General features: G+C 42.2%; 1 protein-coding gene across 10 annotated transcripts in view; it reads right to left on the bottom strand.

The window, feature by feature from the left end:
* Nucleotides 1-24,007, bottom strand: part of LOC136794050 (uncharacterized) — a 147,363-nt gene that overhangs the window by 97,488 nt on the left and 25,868 nt on the right. For 3 of the 10 annotated variants that reach the window (XM_067031797.1, XM_067031786.1, XM_067031776.1), the window contains exon 2: nt 3,945-4,085. The exons of the other annotated variants lie outside the window; for them this stretch is intronic. The gene's annotated coding sequence lies outside the window, so the exon portion shown is untranslated. The remainder of the gene's footprint in view (nt 1-3,944; nt 4,086-24,007) is intronic. 10 annotated transcript variants of the gene reach the window in all.

The raw sequence follows: 24,007 nt of genomic DNA, 5'->3' as shown, positions 1-24,007 counted from the left end.
ATGTTTAGATAAACATAGACTAGCACGGAACAGAACAATTTTGTTTCTTGTGCAGGCAAAGAACAGAGCCACAGTGCTGGGGATGAAGCAGTGTGTGGAGGTAAACATAAGCAACGTGGGAACAAATCTGTTTTTTCTCACTTAGGTGGTATGAACATGATTATGTGTTGTCACATTGTGAAAGACAAAAACAGTCAAAAACAGTTTGGGACAAGAAGGAGGACACTTCGGAGGATCTAAAGGAACGTGAGGCCACCAAGGCTTACACAGATCTCCCAAAGCCTGAAGGACACCTGTCTGTCCACTTTGCTTTTAATCTTAAAGACTGGCCAGTTGTGGCTCCCGCAGACTGTTGACCTGGGGCCTGCATCCTTATTTCCCCTTCCCCTCTCTCCATGTGGTCAGCAGACTGGCGTCCGTTCACTCACTTGAGACATACAAAGGTCAAGGTTTTCGCTCCATGTGTATCTTCCAGCGATCTGTGCTCCAGACAACAGTGACTATCCTTTGTCTTGGTGTGAATGCAGTTGCTCACCATTTTCCAAACAGTTTTGCACATATGTAAAGAAGAGTCTGAGAGCCCTCCAAGATTTTAAATTTTAGTAAAAAATGAAATTACATAGTAAGCTTTTGAAAAATGAAAACATCCACGTATGTGAGGTTGTACCTCTGCCTTTACTGCAGGCTGTTTGCAAAATTCAGGAAGCTCTGCCTTTCCATTCATTAAACAGACAGTAGTTGAGCACCTTCTAAGGGCAAGGCAGGGTGCCAGGTGATGGAGGTGGAGAAACAGGGCTTAGTCCTTGCTCTGATGGGGAAGGCACGTAAGCAGACACCCTCGGCACAGGAAAACACAGAATGAAGGTGCTGTGATGTGACGAGATAAACGGGTCACGCTTATAAGAACAAAGGAAAAGAGCATCCTTCCAATGCAGGAGACACAAACAAGGTCAGGAGGTTGGCAGGTGTCTTGAAGGAATGTCAGTCTTGCTGAGCCGGGGCAGGAACTCCAGGCTCACCCGACGTAGCATGGGCATATATGCACGCCACATTCCAAGAACCAGAAACACGAGAAGTCAGACCAGACACCACAAAGCTGTGACTGTTAGGCTCAGAAGTCTGGGCTTTTTTATGCACCAAGGAGGAGCATGAAGGGGAAGTGATCGTCCAACTGGCTGTGCTGGTAGGGGCAGGTAGGGGCAGATGAGGCTGCTGAAATGATCCGCGGAGGGCTGACAGAGCAGGCTGTGGCAACAGGAATGGAAATAAGTGGAGATTCAAGAGATTTGGGGCCGCTACAAACCACAGGGACTTGTAACCATCAGATGAATGGATGAGGAAGGAGGCAAAATAGACTCTGAGCACTATTATATGTGAACACTTGGATGGCGTCCATGGACTGGCCAGCTTTTGCTGTTGAAACATTTACTGTGTTTAAACAGTCACAATCTGCACTGAGCCCTTGTTTTAAGCTTTCAAACATCCCCGAGATAAGTCAGGGAGTTATTTCAATCCTCCTTTTTAGAGATGAGAGAACCAAGACTGGCAAGGTTTAGCCCTAAGCAGGAAACCCAACTAACCCAACCAATTGGTGCAGAGCTGGGATGAAAGATCAGTATAGTCCTCATTACACAATACAACGAAACACGAAGATAGCTCAAAACTGTCCTAGCGGCATGTTTCCAGCCTAAGTGGGACAAAGTTCATACAACTTTATACCGTGAGCTGTGTTGTGAGGTGGTTTGTTGACAATGTCCATCCCAAAAGCCAACGGAAAGCTATCAGTATGTGGAATCATTAAAAACATGGATGTACAGGATTCAAGTCTTATACCTTTCTGAACAAAATACCCTTCACAGATGCTATTTTTAGACTCAAGTTTTCTCAACATGAAGTTCGTAAGAGAACAAGCTCTCTAAGAAGCATGTAAAGACATTCATTGACAAAGGTTTAGATGTTTTGGGACTTTAATGTCCTTCACATGGTCAACATAAAACACTGACAATGGATAACAATAGGGGAAAAGACTCCTCAGCAAAGATCTTCCCGAACTCACGGCATCACTGGTCAAACACCAGAAAGAGAACAGTCACGTGAACAAACAGTAAGGGAGTTTAACAGAGATTTTTAGTTTAACAGCATAGCTGAAAAACGAAGAACCAACCAACCAACCAACCGTTCTTCTACCCACTGAAAGGAAAGCAAAGGCGAATCAGGGAGCTTCCAAATCTGGTGAAGCAGCTTATAAAGTGAGAGGGGAGGGGCAAGGGAAGGCACACAACTGTTGAGAACGTAACATTCTAATGCACAAGGTCAAGGTTCCTAACAAATTCTCAAAGTCTCAACATATACCAACAAGAACCGTATTATTAGAAATATAAAGGCACGGAGATATAAATGCATAGAGATATAAACTATATGGTATTAAAAACAAGCCTTGCTATATAAACATACAGTAAGCCACTTTTATCGCTTTACGAGAATAACCGTATAAGGAAAGAAACCAGAAGAACCCACTGCTGTCATCTTACAAAGGATCAGAATTCAGCACCTAGAGGGCCCCACCCACCCTGCATGCTGTGTGTCTGTGTGTCTCTAAAAACAATAACCTGCAATTTGCATATAATTAAACCCACAGGCAGCTCTGAATATGAGATCTAGGCAGAAAAAGTAGAAGCAAAGACAACAGCAGCTAGAATTTGGTAGAAAAGCAAGAGAAGATTTTTTTTTTTTTTTTTGAGGTACGTGGTCCTCTCATTGTTGCAGTCTCTCCCGCTGCGGATCACAGGCCCCGACGTGCAGGCTCAGCGGCCATGGCCCACAGGCCTAGCCGCTCCGTGGCATATGGGATCCCCGGACCAGGGCACGAGCCCGTGTCCCCTGCATCGGCAGGCGGACTCCCAACCGCTGCGCCACCAGGGAAGCCCCAAGAGAAGATTTTTTAAAAGCTTCCAGTTCAAGTCAGAATTAAGGTTAAGTTTCAACAGCTTGGCATAGCTGTGGATGTTTTGCTGTTCTCTGAAAAAAGAAGAAAATCTATCATAAGCATGTTCATGCGAGAAAAATACCGTGTGTGTTTAGGTTTTTTAGCCATGCCCAAGTGACTTTCAATTTTGTACACTGTTCAAGGGCAGAGTGTATATTGGTTAGGATGTGCTCATAGCTAGTGCATTGCCAAAAAATGCTTCACGAACGCTGCCAGCTTCTGGACATCTTCGATGGTGACAGCATTACGCAGAGAGGCCTGAGTGCCTCCCACGGACCCAGAAGAACCACCGATGCAGCCGTTAAGAACAGGAGCACCGAGATGAGCATCAGGACAACCCTCCTTCCTGTCAACAGCTCCTGCTAGAGTCGCAGCACCTGACACCATCGTGTCCAACCTCCCACCTGAAAGCCAACGCAGGTGGCCAGGAGCATCACACATCTCAGTCATTAGAAAATTCCTTTCTAACGCAGTGAAAATTCCTTTCTAATGCTCACAGGTAACCTAGGTTAGCTCAAGTCTTCGATGAGCCTGCCGTGCAGGGGGCAGGAAGTGGGCAGCTATTCTCATGCCTGAGAACATACATCTTTCATGGAGCTTACAGAATTAACTACTCTCTCTGATGTTCAGGGGAGCAACAGTGTCTGTTCTTACACTGAACAGGCTTGTGCCAGCTGCACCAGAGATGGGATGGCACCCTTTGTGCTGTCAGAGCAGAGATTTTCAAAGGTAATTCTGACCAAAGCTCCTAGAAGGTGTGGCCCCCCATGCTCTCGGCCGTGGAACCGTGCTAAGGGGTCTGTAAGCAGCAGCAGGAGAACCCCCGTAACAAATGGTCTTTCCCAACGAGTTACAGTACCTGCTACTCCAGGATGGGCAGCCTCCTAGATGTGTTTCCTTCAGTGTCTTAAAACTAAACCAGTTCTCTGACGAGCTTCTGGATGGGACATGTACTCACCACCTATGCCCTTTCAGGGAGATCATATTGAGTTCAAGAGCTTTGTCGAGAAATCTTTTTTCTAAAGAATCATCTCCTTTGGTGTTGCCAATGCGGAATGGAATATTCATCTTACTTCTATTCTGGGGCGCCACTGGACATCTGAAAAACATGTTTTTTGTTCCAGCTTTTTTTTCTGTAATGTGCAATTGCCATTAACAAAGCAACAGAAAACTTTTAAAAACCATTTTCCAGATGCAAACAAGAGATTAAAAAACAGATCTGTGCCAGGACATTTATAATTTACATAGGGAGACCACTCTTGCATATGGAACAGTGAGCTAACATTCTCTTTCCAAGAGCCTCAGTTTCCTCATCTGAATATTGGGAATAATAATAATATCTCCATTTCATACTAGTTATGACAGTTCATTGCTATAACATATATGAAGCTTCCAACCCATGGCAGTCACACAGCAATGTGAATGACCCTTTCTCTACAAGACTGCAGAGAAAAACAATAAGTTGGTCCAAATAGTGGCTGTAAGATTTTAAAATAATGAGCAGCAGCTTTCAAAGCACTTAAAACACTGTATTGTCCCAAGCTGTGTGACCTTGAACAGGTTACTCAATCTCTCTGTTGTGCCTCTCTGATGTGAGGACTAAACGGCCACAAATTCTCTGCAGCCCTCCCAGCCAGAGGTGGGGTCTAGTGCTCCACACCTTTTGAATCTGGGCTGGCCCTGCAGACTTGCCTTGACCAAGAGACTGCAACAGGAGTGATGCTGTGCAACTTCCAAGCTGAGGCCTCAAGGGGCATGCAGCTTCTCTACCTGCCCTCTGAAAATATCACTGCCATGTAAGCAAGCCCGAGCTAGCCTGCTGGAAATAACAGGCCCAGCCCACAGCCAGCACCAGCTGCCAGACAGATGAGGGGGGCCATTTAGACTCTAGGTGGATCACCAGATGATTTTGGTTGAGTAAGTGATCTCAGATGAGACCAGCAGCAGAAACCACCCCACTAAGCCCAGCCCCACCTGCTGACTGAAGAGAATCCTGAGCACAAGAAATGGCTGTGGTTTTCAGTCACTGTCTTGAAGTGTTCTATGATGCAAAAGTAGATAACTGATAGACTTTAGAACAGTGTCTGGAACACATTCAATGCTATGTAAATATCTACTGAAGTCAACAAATCTGTCTTTTTATTCTCCGCACCTTGCACAGGGCTCATACAGACTCTCAAAAATGAATGGGTCAAGTTTCACCTAGGATACGTTTGTATTGGACTTCAGTTTCTCATTTGGAAAGTAAGCAAGCCAAAATTATCTTCCACTACAACCAAAGGAGACAAACAGAAGAAGAGCTAGCATGCTATTCTGGATTACAGGGAAAATATGTAATAACTCTCTCCATTTTCTCAAACACATCCTGTCATTCTTCCACTTCTACAGGGTGGAATTCATTAAAAGTAAACAAGAAAGAAAAGCAGTGTGAGGAAGCCTCCATTCAAAGATATGCTCGCCCCTCAGGGCACACACATAATTCCTGTTTAAGTTAGGAGTCAAGTGCACGTCGACAGACAGAAGAGACACAAGCAGGGAAACCAACTATCTGGTAATAGGCTTTGAGCCTGAATTCTGGGCCCCCCTTTGCACAGCTAGTAGGTATCCTGGTTGACATTTACATTAAAAATTTAGTGTCTACCCTCTTTGATATTCTGCTGTCTCGGGCTCCCCAGGTGACAGTCCAATTATAGAGCTGGAGCAGCTAAAAGGACACATGATTTAAGGGGAAAACATATTACAAGGGGGAAGAATTAGGAACCTGGATTTACAAAGAATCTGTATTTATAGTCATGCCCCACACATTTACCCATCCTACTGTGAACGTAGGTGGTATAATGACAACAACGTCATAACAACTAGACATTGAAGATTAAATTTGCACGGTGCCCGAGAGTGTCCCTGGTGTGGGGCTGAGGGAAGGAAGAAAAAGATGAAGGGGAATCAGCTGCTCACAACCTGGCAAAACGGCTGTGGAGGGAATTCAAATTCCACAGGACAAGCGCTGTGGAAGCACAGAGCTGAGCAAGTAACTCTGCCAGACAGAAGCCTGAAGGTTTCAGAGGAAGGGAGGTGGGAGGGGTCAGGACAGGGGGAGACGAAGGAAGGGCATCTGGCAGAGAGCTGTCTCTGCCAAGGCACAGGGGACCCCAGCAAGTTCTCTGCAGCACCTGGGGTGCTGGGTGCCTGGCTGGGGGCAGGACTGCAGACCGCAGAGGGTCCTGCAGACACGATCTCCTGGGAACTGGATCGATTGGATCAACGAGGAGCATTCAGGTCTGCACAACAAGGAGCTCTGTGTTTTCGAAAAAGCACTACGACCGACATAGGGGCTGGAGGTGGGGACACTGGGAGAGAGGCCTGTTAGAAAGCTCCCACAAAGAACTTCTAGGTCAACAGAAGAATTAGGGCTCATGACCAAGACAGGGACACTGGGGAGTTTCAAGCATGGGCAGTAAATGCAAATGTCAATAGGGACCCAAGGGTCATATAAATGAGTATTAACAGGCCCAACATGACACACTCAGCACAAACTCCCTATGTTACCTGTTAACTGTGAGGGCCCATTCTTTACTCCCACAGAGAAACAGAGTCTCCCTTTTACTTAAAACATATGGCCCTCCCAGTGTGTTTCTCCCACTTTCAGAGACATGGGGATTATGAAATAAGACACCTGCATTTAAATCATCTTCCCATGTTCCACTAAGGGCTCAAATTGTGTGTATTAAACCCTGTGAGCCACACAGAGCACTGCCGTGGGCTGTGCTGGGCCACTGCTCCCAGGCATTATCACTAAATCCCAGAGCGGGGGCAAGGCCTGTGGCCTGAATGAGTTGGGGGCAGGGAGAAGGTGCCAGGCTGACAGAGCGCCAGCACGGGGCCGGGTGGGTGTGGAAGCAGCGGGTAATCCTGGGACTATAAAGCTTCCAGGACAGAGTCTGAGCAGCGCTCCCCAGGGAGTCTATGACAGAAGCTGATGAGGATGCTTGTGACTGAAAAAGCGGTACCACAGTCGGTCATAGAAATTTAGGAAATCCTGAATTAACAGGGCTACAAGGGTTTCTTGACTCAACTTCCTAGAGCGTCTCAAGAGCTCCGGTGAATCGTGAACTCCCAAGAGGATAATTTATATAGGAAAACAGTTTTCCCCAAATGCATGTGGCTGAAAAACCCACTGCATCTCTGGGATGAGTATTCTAGAATGCCCACTGAGAAACCCCAGGACTTCCCAAGGTACCAGAGGGGTGTGTTGTGAGGGGAAAGGCACCACCTCAGCAGAAGCATCTCACAAAGGTGGCAAGGGTTAAGAGGGCACAAGAAAACCGCAGGCGGTTGGCAAGGGATGACAAGACGCTCCTTTCAGTGGTGTCTACTGCAAAAAACAAACCAGAAACAAGAAAGGGCGCGAAGAGTGCATCCTGAGGTGAGAGAAGCCCACAAAAGAGTCACTAGGCCTCTCCTGACTGCCTAATTTTTTAAATAAAAAATTAACTCTAAATTGGCACACGATTAGGAAAACTAGAGTAAAAATATAAAGATCTATTCCCTTCCATAGAGGTGGTTGCCATTCACAGTCTTTTGTCCATTTTCAGGATCGGATACACAAATGCGTATACATGTATATATGCGTGTTTCAATATGTACATATATACATATATAGTATTTACAAATACAAACGCTGTGGGTTTCTAAGTGGAATAATAGACATGTCCTTTTCTACACCTGCTCTTTTTCCTTTTGACCTGATGACGTATCAGGTCATCTTCCCAGTTTGCTCACAGACCTTCCCCATGCTCCACACACACATTACTCCCTACCACGGATGGATCCTAATTTCCTTCATCAGACCCCTCCTGAAGGACATCCAGGTTGTCTCTAGAGTTTCCCGATTACATAAGTCTCCCTCATTGGACTTGCGGGTGCCTGATTTGATGCACACTTCTGTGCAAGGCAGAGTACTGGCAGAGGGCAGGTGCCTAGAAGTAAAAGTCTTTGGTCAAAGAGCAAGAGAGTTTTGAACTTTGATGGATGCTGCAAACCTCGCTCCAAAATTGAACACTTTTATTATAGTTAACATACGCAAAGTGTGTTTGTTCCCTTGTCTACACCAGATATTATCAGTCTTTAGAATTTCTGCCCATCAGAGGGGAAGAAAATCTCATGGTTTTAACCTGCATTTCCTAAAGAAGTTGGCCCCTCTTCATTTGTCTAGTAGCCAGCTGTGGTTCTTCTGAGTTGTTTGCTCATACAGTTAGAAACCACCCACTGCCTTTATAAAATTTGGTTATCCTTTTTCATTTATTGGTGGGTTCTTCTCTATATCAACAGTCACCTTTATATGTTAATACACTACCAAAATTTTGTGGCTGTCATTTTGTTTTATTTATGTCTTGAACTGTAGAAAAGTTTTAAATTTTCATGTAATTAAACACCTTTTAGTTTATGGCCTCCGAGTTTTATGGCTTACTTATGAAGGCTTCTGTACTCCCTACACTTACACAGAAATTCTCTCCTGTATTTTGTATTTGCTTCTTGCATTTAGTTGCATTTGCATCTTTTCCACTGACTAGAATTTGTGTATGCTGTGATGCAAATATCTAATTTCTGTTTAAATGAATTAGCAATGCGTCAATCAGTCAATTAGACAAAAAGTCAAGTTAGACTTTAAAATTGTCTAAGTTAAAATAACAATTCTCAAGTAAACAGGGACCAGTTTCTGGACTTTTCCACCAATCTGTCTTTCCTTCTGCCAGTGCCAGTGGCTTTATATATTGATGGATCATATGTTAACATTATATTTTATTAATGTTAACATGTATGTTTAAAATATTTCATCTATCCTTTTGCACTAACTTTTTCAGGTGAACACTGAACTGACTTCTAGATATTTACTAATTTTTGTGACTATTACGAATGGGATCTTTCCTTGTTTTTTATTGTGATTTCTGGCTTATGGGAAAGTAATTGACTTTTACATATTTAGACACAACTGATCACAATTCTGAACATGATCATTTCTAGTTTTTCCACTGATTCCTGCATTTGGAAAAAAACAGTCATTAACATCTGTGATTTTTGTTGGTTCCTCTGGAACCAGCCCCCACCGACTCTCCGCATGTTCTTATCCTGCCTGATCCACTTCCCCGCTGTACCTGACCCAAACCTGTCTGCGCTGCTGTAAAACACTGTCTGTTCACAGGCTTCTGATGACAATAAAAGCTATTCATATCTGTAAAGGGCCAAGGGCTCTGCCTACTTTATTTTATTTTGGGGTTGTCACTGGACACATCACATGCTTCCCTCTCTTTCCCAAGGCCTGCACCCCACATGAAAGGGAGAAAAGGTGACCTCGTATCTGGATATGAATTTTTTCACTTCAAGAGCTTTATCATATTAAAATTAATATCTAATACATATTAAACACTATGTGTCAGAAACATCCTAGGTGCGTTCTATAAGAACCACAAATAATACTGACAGCTAACCATTAAGGAAATAATTAAACTTTAAGGCATAACCTTTTTTTTTTTTTTTTGCGGTATGAGGGCCTCTCACTGTTGTGGCCTCTCCCATTGCGGAGCACAGGCTCCGGACGCGCAGGCCTAGCGGCCATGGCTCACGGGCTTAGTTGCTCCGCGGCATGTGGGATCTTCCCGGACCAGGGCACGAACCCGTGTCTCCTGCATCGGCAGGCGGATTCTCAACCGCTGCGCCACCAGGGAAGCCCAAGGCATAACCTTTAAGGCTGTTTTAATTTTAGCCTACCGGACATATAAGGGGTATCAGTTCTAGTAGCATTAAAAAAAAGAAAGAGTTACCAATTAATTCTAAGAGTAGCTTTTCCTTTTTGACCAGTTCCAAAAATTACAGTTCTCTTTTTCTGTCTAGCAGCTTTGGATGGTTCCTTCACCGACAAAGAACTTATCCACTGGTACTGAGAGAGAAATGATAAATAATGCCATTTAGGGCTTCCCTGGTGGCTCAGTGGTTGAGAATCCGCCTGCCAATGCAGGGGACACGGGTTCGTGCCCTGGTCCGGGAAGATCCTACATGCCGCGGAGCGGCTGGGCCCGTGAGCCATGGCCGCTGAGGCTGCGTGTACGGAGCCTGTGCCTCACAACAGGAGAGGCCCGCGTACCGCAAAAAAAAATAATAATAATAATAATGCCATTTAAGTTATAGGTAATTGAGGAGGGTTTGATCTTCACTGCAAATTAAGATAATTTAAGTTAATAAAAGGTCTTCAATCTGCATTTCTGGGAAACTAAATTAAAGCATCACACACCATTTTCAAAAACAGAAAAGCCATTTCATTTGAATAAAAACTTAGTTTTAAGATGGCAGAAAGTACCTTGATAATTTTCTCTTAAGAAGGAAAGAAAAACAAGCCATTAAAGAGAAAATCTTCCGAGAGAATTAAAACATGTTATATACCTCTGAGTTGGCACTCCTTCCATTCTGCAGACCTTTTTTCATAACTGCTTTCATCACAGAATGATTTAAAGTAAAATAAATTGAAATTAGGGTAATTATTTCCCAATGAGTGGCTATTTCCATTTAAAACCAAAAGCCAACTAATTATTGCTTTTCCCATAAAATTAAATATGAAATCTACATTATGCAATTGTACACTTATTTCCCCCTTTGTGTATTCTAGTTTCTTCCTCAGAAACCTAAGATGCCATACTGCAGACTGGCCACAGTGGCTACGATTTTGGCAGCAGCAAAGGTCAACTTGAAACATTTTGCATCTAAAGTGGCTTTGGATACCTTTGGATAGAAAGTACAGTCTGAGCACTGGGCATCAGAGATAGCAAACCAAAGTCCTGATATTCCCTCAAAAGCTGCTCCTCCCATCAGCCCCCTGCTTCTAAGTGATACCACCCAGCTGCACACATAATCATCAATGACTTATCTCCGTGTTACTATTTCCTTCATACCCCACATCTAATCTATTGGCAAGCCTTGTTAGCTATACCCTCAAAACAACCTGAATTCAACCGCTTTTCACTTGCTCCAAACTTCCAACCTAAGCTAAGCCATAAACATCTCTTATTTGGACCACTGTGATAGTCTCCCAACTAGTCTCCCTGTTTCTCTTCTTTATCCCCCCAAGTCCATTCTCTGTACCAGGTCACCTTATTCAGATACTATTTGGATCATGCCTTTTTCCAGTTCAATACCCACTACTCATTTAGAATAATCCAAATCTTTACTCTGGCCTTCAAGACATTATAATATCAGACCCCTGGCTAGCACCCTGACCTCATGTCATACCACACTCTTCTTCACTCAGTACTCTGGCCATGTTGGCCTCCTTGCTTTTCCTTAAATACTCCACCCACCTACATGCCTGCATACTCACTGCCTCCTTGTCCTGCAATGTGCTTACCCCAGATCTTCCATGGCTTGCTCCTCTCTTTATTCAGGTCTCCGTGCAAATGCCACTTCTCCAGTGAAGCTGTCCCCTAACAAACCTATCCAATGGAGTCCTACCTGCCCCCCCTCACTCTCCTTACATTAAGATACTTCTGCACTTCCTACTATCTAAAATTATATTACTTATCTGTTTATTCATTTCTATCTGAACTCCTTCACTAGAATGTAAGCTCCATGAGGGCAAGACTTTTGTCTGTCTGGTTCACTGCTTTAGCCCTAGTGCCTAAACCTGTATCTGGCACACAGAAGATATTTTTTAAAATTACCTGTGAATCTGACAAATGAATAAAGTACTCCTTGCAAGAATTCAGAGGTTGCACAGGAAAGAATTAATGCTCTTGGTGGAAGCAGGTTTAGTATCTAGGGTCACCTCTATTCAGAGTAGAGATAAGAAGAATTTACAAGTATAATTCACTTTAATTAGTACATCATCTGCTAAAAACATAAGGGAAGTGCAACACTAGAAAAGTACAGTTGAAGCTTGAACAACATGGGTTTGTACCTCGCGGGTCCATTGACACACGTATGTTTTTTCAATAAATATGTACTATCGTCCTACACGATCCAAGGTTGGTTGAATCCACAGATGCGGAACCACTGACTATAAACTTATACCCAGATTTTCAACTGCGTAGGGGTCGGCACCCCAACCCCATGTTGTTCAAGGGACAACTAACTGTATATGATGAGGAAAGTTGAACACATTAAGTTTTAAAAACTGTGAATATGTGAACAAATTCTTTTTGTTTTGCTATGTGTTAATCAATTTTTAAAAAGTGACCACATGCCAACAGGTAGATTTTTTCTTATTACCAGAACGAGCAGAGTTCTGTTGGTTTCAAGGGCCTTTAGTAAAGCCTTTGCTCCTTCACTGGTGAGGCCACAGTGCTGCAGGTCAAGTGCTTTTGATGAAAGACAAAAGGTCACTTGCTAACTCTACAGATTTAACATATAGCCAACTCTCATTTTCTCATGTGTGGAAGAGTCCTGCACAAGACAAGTCACGGCAGGTTTGTAATCTAGGGTATGGAAAAACAACAGAAACGTATATGTACACACATCATGCATAATCCAATTTAAAAACCTCTTCTTGGACGTGCAATGATAACCCTGGCTTTAGTACCAATAAATCACCCAACATATTTTACAATTACAGAACTGTATAACTGTATACAGAAGAATAACTGTATATAACCTATGAGCAAAAAGCATCACAAAATGAATCTCAGTTCATAATTAGCAAGGGCGGCAGTGGCATGTAAACCTCACAAGCAAAAACTGGTGGAGCTCAGAGATGCACTGCATTCTTTGGATCATCATCTTCAGCTCTAAATCACACTTGAAACTACTTAAAAGGGGAAAACAAAATAGAAGAAATGTAATAACTGTTAGTTTTAGAGCAAAAAAGACAAGTCTAAGAGGATACAAATAATAACAAATTCAAACGATGTGTGAATAGACAATACATACTAAAAACCTATCATGAAAGCATGATGGTCAAGAACTCTCTCCATAAAAAGTCAGACAAAAACCAGAAAAACTGATCATGAGTTCTAGTAGTTCTGGGGCTGAACAACCTACTCATTTAAACCAAAGGGATCATCACCAAAGCACAGGTATTTAAAAATATTACATGAAAGGAAACTATGGTGAGTCTTTTTTTTTAAGTGTTGTGTGGACCATCACATTAAAGTAACTGGAGTCTTTCAACACCCCCATGACACACAGAAATAGCAAGTCAGACATACGGATCTGACAGGATATGATACAAGCCTTACAAGCTCTCACTACAGAAGAATGGACACACGGTATAATTAACCAAATAGCCAAATGAATACAAACAGCCAGTAAACCTCACCAGTAAATCAAATGAATACAAAATAAAACAAAATGTGGTTATTCTCCTATCAAATTAAGCCAAGATTCTGTAAGAAGAGCCTTTAAATAATGTCTACACCCTTTTGATCCAACAACACTCTTTCTAAGAATTTAACCAAAAGACATAGAGATATAGGTAAGGATATATATCAGAGTACTATTTGTAAGTGAAAAACTCGACAAAGCTTATGTACAAGAATGGATAAGCTATGTGCACTGTGGCATACTCATATAATGGAATACTGAACAATCACAGAAAATGACGCAGGAGATGCAAATTTACTGACTTGCTAAAATGTGCATACTAAATTAACTGAAAAAAGTTATAAAATTTGGAGTAATCCTACTTGCACAGAAAATGGAGAGGTACTCACTTTTGTAGTTTTACATTTTTTTACAAGTGCTACAAGCCAGTGTTTGTGAAAGGCAGGCTTCACATGCACTGTTGGGGTGGACTACAAACTGGCATAGCGTTTCTGGATGGTAATTTGGCAATGTGTATCAAAAGTCTTACAAGTATGTCACACTCAGGTCATTCCACTTCTAGTTCCTTATTCTACAGAAGTAATCCCGATGGACACAGAGATGTATATACAACGTATTCACAATGTTTCTGACAGGAAAAAACAAACTGTCTAAATCTAATGGCAAAGAATTGATTAAACAATGGGACATCAATATGATGGAATACTACATGATACATCATTAAATGAAAAAAGCAGGAATATGAAATAGCAAGTATACTACAATTTTATTTTTGTTATCCCTAAGTGGACAAAATATATTCATAGAAAAAAAAAAGACTGCAAGTATACACACCAAGATGAACAGTGATTATGTCTGGGTATTAAGATTCTAGGTAATTGTTCTCTCGTAACTCTGCATTTTCTATAAAGAATATATGCAACTCATAGAGAAAGTTTACAAGCAAAATAAAACCTATCAGAAGAATGAGGCTTTAAAAAAATCCTATCACAACAGTATCATGCCAAAAGCTAAGGATATAGCATATTAAAAATTCCATATTTTCAATTTTAGAATTGACCTCCAAGCCACAAATCCTCACTAAGAGATTCTGCAAAAGCACTTGCACCCAGGTCACCAACGAGCGTGTTGTAGTTCAGAGTGATGAGCCTCAAACCAGCCATACAGTCAAGATCAGATCTCCTGGAAGGAAGACTCTCAGCCCAGGTTTCTTCATGCCTTCTGGTAGTCTGATACTTCAAAGATTTCACGGGATGAAATTAAGATGCTTGAATAAGGAAACAGGGTGTGCCTACTGAGTATGGCTTATTATGTCAGAGGTTTACACACACACATATCAAGCATATATGGCAGGGGAATCAAGCTGAGAAACTAAGCAGTCAGTTCTGGTTTACGAGTCCAGCGACCCAGATTCTAGTCTGTCAGTGATTAGATTCCAGCCACTGGATGACCTGTTTCTGAATAGTTATGTAAAGTTGGACAACTCAATTACAGTCTATGAATTATTTTCCTTAACTTCTAAGTCAGGGAATTGGTCCTAAATTCTATGATTGCTGAGGCTCTAAATGTCATCATTCTGTCCTCCAATGGTCTCCAAACACCTGACTGGGTAACCCATAAGAAAAATTTTTAATATGCGTCTTATTTATTAACTAATTATATACACGAAGTTCTATACATATAATGTATGTACATTATAAACCACACAGATAGTTTTAAAATGATACAAAAGCAAATAGGTTCTAATATTTTCTTTTCCTAAATCTAAGCCATTATTTTAAAAGATTTATTTATTTATTTGGCTGTGCCGGATCTTCAGTTGCAGCATGCCAGATCCTTTAGTTGTGGTATGCGGGCTCTTAGTTACAGCATGCGTGTGGGATCTAGTTCCTTGAGCAGGGATCGAACCTGGGCCCCCTGCACTGGGAGCGCAGAGTCTTAACTGTTGGACCGCCAGGGAAGTCCAAGGCATTATTTTAAAAACTGTATTACAAAATGGATCTCACATGCTACCTAGGGTATGCACACAAACTTTAGAGGCCTGGACTATGCACAGCAAGTTTGATGTGCCTTGGGAAAAATAATGGTTTGACATTTCACCACAAGTCTTGTCTTAAAGACATTCAATTCTTTATATTCATAAAATAAACTTTATTTCTGTCACAACCTAAACCAAAATTATTGTAAAAGGAGTGGTTTAAACCATATATTTTGTCATCATTAAAAAGCATCTAAATAAAACAAAAGCATCTGCTCTGTGCCAAGGATTAGAAATGACTCCTGCCCTTAAAGCCTTCATTAAGGAGGAAGATGTATAAACTCAAAATTTCAATCACATGAGATAAAGAAACATAACCTGCATGCACAGAGGTTCCTATGGAGGCAAAAAGTTATATCTAAGTGATGGCTTCATGATAACTCTGAAGTACAATGTAGAGAGATGAGACCATGCAGAGTTGGAGTAAGAGGTGCATTAACTGCACAAGGGAGCATCTGTGAAAAGACACTCAAGGCTGACACCTGCTGGGCACAGTAAATACTGCAGGTGGCGATGACTCAAAAGGCCAGGGGTCCAACTGTGAGGACAGAAAGGAAAATAGAGAGGATGGCCTAAGCAAGCCTGGGAGAGAGCATGGACTGTATCCCACAGGTGATGAGGCCTGGGGCTACCACTGGCTGAGTAAGGGTGCCCCCACTGTTGAGAAAAAGGCACCCCGCTGCTGAAGGACTGATTAGATAAAGGGAGTGATCACAAGAAGCTCCCCTTCCTCAGGGTCAAAGAGCCCCAGGAGGCTTAGCAGAGCACAGTTCAGACTACAGGTCTCTGTGCAGAGCACACACTGGGCGGCTAGTATGCACTAACTCTGTGTGGGCAAGCCATTAGCAGCATTATTTTAAGCGTATCTTTTTACGTTAGAAGATCACTTAACCTGAGTAGGCAGATGAACTTAGAGGAACTGAGCCCAGGGGCCGCAAAACCACCCAGGAGCTTCTGCCATAGTCCGGGCAAAATGTTATATGGATGAAGAAGCAAATTTAGGAGGAGGCCAAAATCCACAAGCTAGACCCACTGGATGAAAAACATAAAGTTCAGTGAAGGAACTCAAAAGAGAATGGGCTCTGAAATAAGCTTTTCTTACATTCAATGTAAACTATTGGGCAAAAGTAAGTACCGTGGCCTTTCAGGTCCCTTCCAGCAATAATTTCTTTTGATTTCTAACTTATTACTCTGCTTGAGTAAAGTCCCTTCAGAGGTACAGAAAAGTTCCTACACCTGAATGGGATGCAAAGAATAATCTGACTTCTCTTCACCAGGGGATGAGTTGAACTGTCCTTGCAGAAGAGATAACAGATGGTATCTGTTATCTGGGTGTGAACCCCAGATCCTAGAAAAGGGCCAGGCACAGGACAAGTATTCAGCTTTTTGAAAACAAATGAATCATCATTTCCTCTCCTAAATCTTCACACCCTTCCTCTGCTGGCTACTTTCTCTCAGCTTATAAACATCTTCAAATATACTCACTTTAAAAACTCTCAGACCGGGGGAGCGAGAAGATGGCGGAAGAGGAAGACGCGGGGATCACCTTCCTCCTCACAGAGACATCAGAAATACATCTACATGTGGAAATTCTCCTATAGAACACCCACCGAACACTGGCAGAAGACCTCAGAACTCCCAAAAGGCAAGAAACTCCCCACATACCTGGGTAGGGCAAAAGAAAAAAGAATAAACAGAGACAAAAGAATAGGGACGGGACCTGCACCAGTGGGAGGGAGCCGTGAAGGAGGAAAGTTTCCCACACACTAAGAGCCCCTTCGTGGGCGGAGACTGCAGGTGGCGGAGGGGAAAGCTTCGGAGCCGCGGAGGAGAGCACAGCAACAGGGTGCGGAGGGCAAAGCAGAGAGATTCCGCAGAGGATTCGTGCCGACCAGCACTCACCAGCCCAAGAGGCTTGTCTGCTCACCGGCCGGAGCGGGCAGGGCTGGGAACTGAGCCTGGGGCGGATCCCAGGGAAAGGTCTGGAGTTGGCAGAGTGAAAACAGCCTGAAGGGGTTAGTGCACCACGGCTAGCCATGAGGGAGTCCAGTTGAAGTCTGGAGCTGCCGAAGAGGCAAGAGACCTTTTCTTCCCTCTTTGCCTCCTGGTGCGCGAGGAGAGGGGTTTAAGCGCGCTTAAAGGAGCTCCAGAAACGGGCGCGGAGCTACAGAAGAGACAAGAGACTTTTTCTTGCCTCTTCGCTTCCTACTGCGCAAGGAGAGGGGATTAAGAGCACCGCATACAGGAGCTCCAGAAACGGGCTCGAGCCGAGGTCAGCATGGACAACAGAGACGGGTGTGGGACGCTAGGGTTGCTACTGCTGCCACCAAGAGGCCTGTGTTGGAGCACAGGTCACTCTCCACACGGCCCCTCCCGGGAGCCTGTGCAGCCCGCCACTGCCAGGGTCCCGGGATCCAGGGACAGCTTCCCCGGGAAAACGCACAGTGTGCCACGGGCCGGTGCAGCGTCACGCCGGTCTCTGACGTTGCAGGCTCGCCCCGCATCCATGCCCCTCCCTCCCCCTGGCCTGAGTGAGCCAGAGCCCCCGAATCAGCTGCTCCTTTAACCCCGTCCTGTCTGAGCGAAGGGCAGACATCCTCGGAAGACCTACGCGCAGAGGCCTGGCCAAGTCCAAAGCTGAACAAAGAGAGGGGGAGGTCTCTCCCAGCAGCCTCAGAAGCAGCAGATTAAAGCTCCACAGTCAACTTGAAGTGCCCTGCAGCTGGGGAAAACCTGAATAGACAGCGAAATATCCCAAGTTGAGGAGCTGGACTTTGGGAGCAAGATATACTATTATTTTCCCTTTTTCTTTTTGTGAGTGTGTATGTGGGTGTGGCTGTGTGAGATTTTTGTCTGTATAGCTTTGTTTTCACCATTTGTCCTAGGGTTAGACCGACCCGTTTTTTGTTTGTTTCTTTTTTTCTTTATTAGAAATTTTTCTTCTTAATAATTATTTTTTATTTTAATAACTATATTTTATCCTACTTTATTTTGTCTTCTCCCTTTCTTTCTTCCCTCCTTTCTTTCCTACTTCCCTCCTTCCTTCCTTCCTCCCTTCATTCCTTTCTTTCTTCCTTCCTCCCTTCCTTTCTTCCTCCCTCCTTTCCTTTCTTCCTTCCTTCCCTCCCTTCCTCCTGCCTTCCATCCTTCCTTTCTTTCCTTTCTATTTTTTTCTCCCTTTTATTTTGAGGCGGGTGGATTAAAGGCTCTTGGCACTCCAGCCAGGTGTCAAGGCTGTGTCTCTGAGGTGGGAGAACCAACCTCAGGACACTGGTCCACAAGAGACCTCCCAGCTCCACATAATATCAAACAGTGAAAATCTCCCAGAGACCTCCATCGCAACACCAAGACCCAGCTTCACTCAAGGACCAGCAACAAACAGTGCTGGACACCCGATGCCCAACAAAGAGCAAGACAGGTCTACAGCCCCATCCATTAGCAGAGAGGCTGCCTAAAATCATAATAAGGCTACCAACATCCCGATACACACCACCAGACGTGGACCTGGCCACCAGAAAGACAAGATCCAGCCTCATCCACCAGAACAGAGCCACTAGTCCCCCCAACCAGGAAACCTGCTCAAACCACTGAACCAACTTCAGCCACTGGGGACAGCCACCAAAAACATCGGGAACTACGAACCTGCAGCCTGCAAAAAGGAGACCCCAAACACAGTAAGATAAGCAAAATGATAAGACAGAAAAACACACAGCAGATGAAGGAGCAAGATAAAAACACACCAGACCTAACAAATGAAGAGGTAATAGCCAGTCTACCTGAAAAAGAATTCAGAATAATGATAGTAAAGATGATTCAAAATCTTGGAAATAGAATAGACAAATTGCAAGAAACAGTTAACAAGGACCTAGAAGAAATAAAGAGGAAGCAAGTAACGATGAGCAACACAATAAATGAAATGAAAAATACTCTAGATGGGATCAATAGCAGAATAACTGAGGCAGAAGGATGGATAAGTGACCTGGAAGATAAAATAGTGGAAATAACTACTGCAGAGCAGAAGAAAGAAAAAAGAATGAAAAGGACGGAGGACAGTCTCAGAGACCTCTGGGACAACATTAAACACACCAACATTCGAATTATAGGGGTCCCAGAAGAAGAAGAGAAAAAGAAAGGGGCTGAGAAAATATTGGAAGAGATTATAGTTGAAAACTGCCCTAATATAGGAAAGGAAATAGTCAATCAAGTCCAGGAAGCACAGAGAGTCCCATACAGAATAAACCCAAGGATAAACACGCCAAGACACATAATAATCAAACTGTCAAAAATTAAATACAAAGAAAACATATTAAAAGCAGCAAGGGAAAAACAACAAATAACACACAAGGGAATCCCCATAAGGTTAACATCTGATCTTTCAGCAGAAACTCTACAAGACAGAAGGGAGTGGCAGGACATATTTAAAGTGATGAAGGAAAAAAACCTACAACCAAGATTACTCTACCCAGCAAGGATCTCCTTCAGATTTGATGGAGAAATTAAAACTTTAACAGACAAGCAAAAGCTGAGAGAGTTCAGCACCACCAAACCAGCTTTACAACAAATGCTAAAGGAACTTCTCTAAGCAAGAAACATAAGAGAAGGAAAAGACCTACAAGAGCAACCCGAAACAATTAAGTAAATAGTAATAGGAACATACATATCAATAATTTCCTTAAAAGTAAATGGATTAAATGCTCCCACCAAAAGACACAGACTGGCTGAATGGATACAAAAACAGGACCCATATATATGCTGTCTACAAGAGACCCACTTCAGACCTAGAGACACTTACAGGCTGAAAGTGAGGGGATGGAAAAAGATATTCCATGCAAATGGAAATCAGAAGAAAGCTGGAATAGCATTCTCATATCAGACAAAATAGACTTTAAAATAAAAACTATTACAAGAGACAAAGAAGGACACTACATAATGATCAAGGGATCGATCCATGAAGAAGCTATAACAATTGTAAATATTTATGCACCCAACGTAGGAGCACCTCAATACATAAGGCAAATACTAACAGCCATAAAAGGGGAAATCGACAGTAACACAATTATAGTAGGGGACTTTAACACCCCACTGTCACCAATGGACAGATCATCCAAAATGAAAATAAATAAGGAAACACAAGCTTTAAATGATACATTGCAAAAGATGGATTTACTTGATATTTATAGGACATTCCATCCAAAAACAACAGAATACACATTTTTCTCAAGTGCTCATGGAACATTCTCCAGCATAGATCATATCTTGGGTCACAAATCTAGCCTTGGCAAATTTAAGAAAATTGAAATCGTATCAAGTATCTTTTCTGACCACAACGCTATGAGACTAGATATCAATTACAGGAAAAGATCTGTAAAAACTACAAACACATGGAGGCGAAACAATACACTACTTAATAATGAAGTGATCACTGAAGAAATCAAAGAGGAAATCAAAAAGTACTTAGAAACAAATGACAATGGAGACACGATGACCCAAAACCTATGAGATACAGCAAAAGCAGTTCTAAGACAATCATACCTTAAGAAACAGGAAACATCTCGAATAAACAACCTAACTTTGCACCTAAAGCAATTAGAGAAGGAAGAACAAAAAAAACCCCAAATTTAGCAGAAGGAAAGAAATCATAAAGATCAGATCAGAAATAAATGAAAAAGAAATGAAGGAAACAATAGCAAAGATCAATAAAAGTAAACGCTGGTTCCTTGAGAAGATAAATAAAATTGATAAACCATTAGCCAGACTCATCAAGAAAAAAAGGGAGAAGGCTCAAATCAATAGAATTAGAAATGAAAAAGGAGATGTAACAACTGACACTGCAAAAATACAAAAGATTATTAGAGATTACTACAAGCAACTCTATGCCAATAACATGGACAACCTGGAAGAAATGGACAAATTCTTACAAATGCACAAGCTGCAGAGACTGAACCAGGAAGAAATAGAAAATATGAACAGACCAATCACAAGCACTGAAATTGCAACTGTGATTAAAAATCTTCCAACAAACAAAAGCCCAGGACCAGATGGCTTCACAGGTGAATTCTATCAAACATTTAGAGAAGAGGTAACACCTATCCTTCTCAAACTCTTCCAAAAGATAGCAGAGGGAGGAACACTCCCAAACTCATTCTATGAGGCCACCATCACCCTGATACCAAAACCAGACAAAGACATCACAAAGAAAAAAAACTACAGGCCAATATCACTGATGAACATAGATGCAAAAATCCTCAACAAAATACTAGCAAACAGAATCCAACAGCACATTAAAAGGATCATACACCATGATCAAGTGGGGTTTATTCCAGGAATGCAAGGATTCTTCAGTATACGCAAATCAATCAACGTGATATACCATATCAACAAACTGAAGGAGAAAAACCATATGATCATCTCAATAGATGCAGAGAAAGCTTTTGACAAAATTCAACACCCATTTATGATAAAAACCCTGCAGAAAGTAGGCATAGAGGGAACTTTCCTCAACATAATAAAGGCCATATATGACAAACCCACAGCCAGCATTGTTCTCAATGGTGAAAAACTGAAACCATTTCCACTAAGATTAGGAACAAGACAAGGTTGCCCACTCTCACCACTCTTATTCAACCTAGTTTTGGAAGTTCTAGCCACAGCAATCAGAGAAAATAAAGAAATAAAAGGAATCCAAATAGGAAAAGAAGAAGTAAAGCTGTCACTGTTTGCAGATGACATGATACTATACATAGAGAATACTAAGGATGCTACCAGAAAACTACTAGAACTAATCAATGAATTTGGTAAAGTAGCAGGATACAAAATTAATGCACAGAAATCTCTGGCATGCTTATACACTAATGATGAAAAATCTGAGAGTGAAATTAAGAAAACACTCCCATTTACCATTGCAACAAAAAGAATAAAATATCTATGAATAAACCTACCTAAGGAGACAAAAGACTTGTATGCAGAAAACTATAAGATACTGATGAAAGAAATTAAAGATGATACAAATAGGTGGAGAGATATACCATGTTCTTGGATTGGAAGAATCAACATAGTGAAAATGACTGTATTACCCAAAGCAATCTACAGATTCAATGCAATCCCTATCAAATTACCACTGGCATTTTTCCACAGAACTAGAACAAAAAATTTCACAATTTGTATGGAAACACAAAAGACCCCGAATAGCCAAAGCAATCTTGAGAATGAAAAACAGAGCTGGAAGAATCAGGCTCCCTGACTTCAGACTATACTACAAGGCCACAGTAATCAAGACAGTATGGTACTGGCACAAAAACAGAAATATAGATCAATGGAACAGGATAGAAAGCCCAGAGATAAACCCACACACATATGGTCACCTTATCTTTGATAAAGGAGGGAAGGATATACAGTGGAGAAAAGACAGCTTCTTCAATAAGTGGTGCTGGGAAAACTGGACAGCTACCTGTAAACATATGAAATTAGAACACTCCCTAACACCACACACAAAAATAAACTCAAAATGGGTTAAAGACCTAAATGTAAGACCAGACACTATCAAACTCTTAGAGGAAAACATAGGCAGAACACTCTACGACATAAATCACAGCAAGATACTTTTTGACCCATCTCCTAGAGAAATGGAAATAAAAACAAAAATAAACAAATGGGACCTAATGAAACTTAAAAGCTTTTGCACAGCAAAGGATACCATAAACAAGGCCAAAAAAAAGACAACCCTCAGAATGGCAGAAAATATTTGCAAATGAAGCAACTGACAAAGGATTAATATTCAAAATTTATAAGCAACTCAGGCAGCTCAATAACAAAAAAACAAACAACCCAATCCAAAAATGGGCAGAAGAACTAAACAGACATTTCTCCAAAGAAGATATACAGATTGCCAACAAACACATGAAAGAATGCTCAACATCATTAATCATTAGAGAAATGCAAATCAAAACTACAATGAGATATCATCTCACACCGGTCAGATTGGCCATCATCAAAAACTCTAGAAACAATAAATGCTGGAGAGGGTGTGGAGAAAAGGGAACACTCCTGCACTGCTGGTGAGAATGTATATTGATACAGCCACTATGGAGAACAGTATGGAGGTTCCTTAAAAAACTACAAATAGAACTACCATATGACCCCACAATCCCACTACTAGGCATATACCCTGAGAAAACCATAATTCAAAAAGACTCATGTTGGGGCTTCCCTGGTGGCGTAGTGGTTGAGAGTCCGCCTGCCGATGCAGGGGACGCGGGTTCGTGCCCCGGTCCAGGAGGATCCCACATGCCGTTCTGCGGCTGGGCCCATGAGCCATGGCCGCTGAGCCTGCGCGTCCGGAGCCTGTGCTCCGCAACGGGAGAGGCCACATACCGCAAAAAAAAAAAAAAAAAAAAAAAAAAAAGACTCATGTACCAAAATGTTTATTGCAGCTCTATTTACAATAGCCAGGACATGGAAGCAACCTAAATGTCCATCAACAGATGAATGGATAAAGAAGATGTGGCACATATGTATATATGGAATATATATATATATATACACACAAATATATATATATGTATATATGGAATATTACTCAGCCATAAAAAGAAATGAAACTGTGTTATTTGTAATGAGGTGGATAGACCTGGAGTCTGTCATACAGAGTGAAGTAAGTCAGAAGGAGAAAAACAAATACCGTA

Source organism: Kogia breviceps, chromosome 1, assembly GCF_026419965.1.
Source record: "Kogia breviceps isolate mKogBre1 chromosome 1, mKogBre1 haplotype 1, whole genome shotgun sequence".
In the NCBI taxonomy this organism is placed as follows: domain Eukaryota; kingdom Metazoa; phylum Chordata; class Mammalia; order Artiodactyla; family Physeteridae; genus Kogia; species Kogia breviceps.
This window is presented reverse-complemented; position numbering and strand designations above follow the sequence as displayed.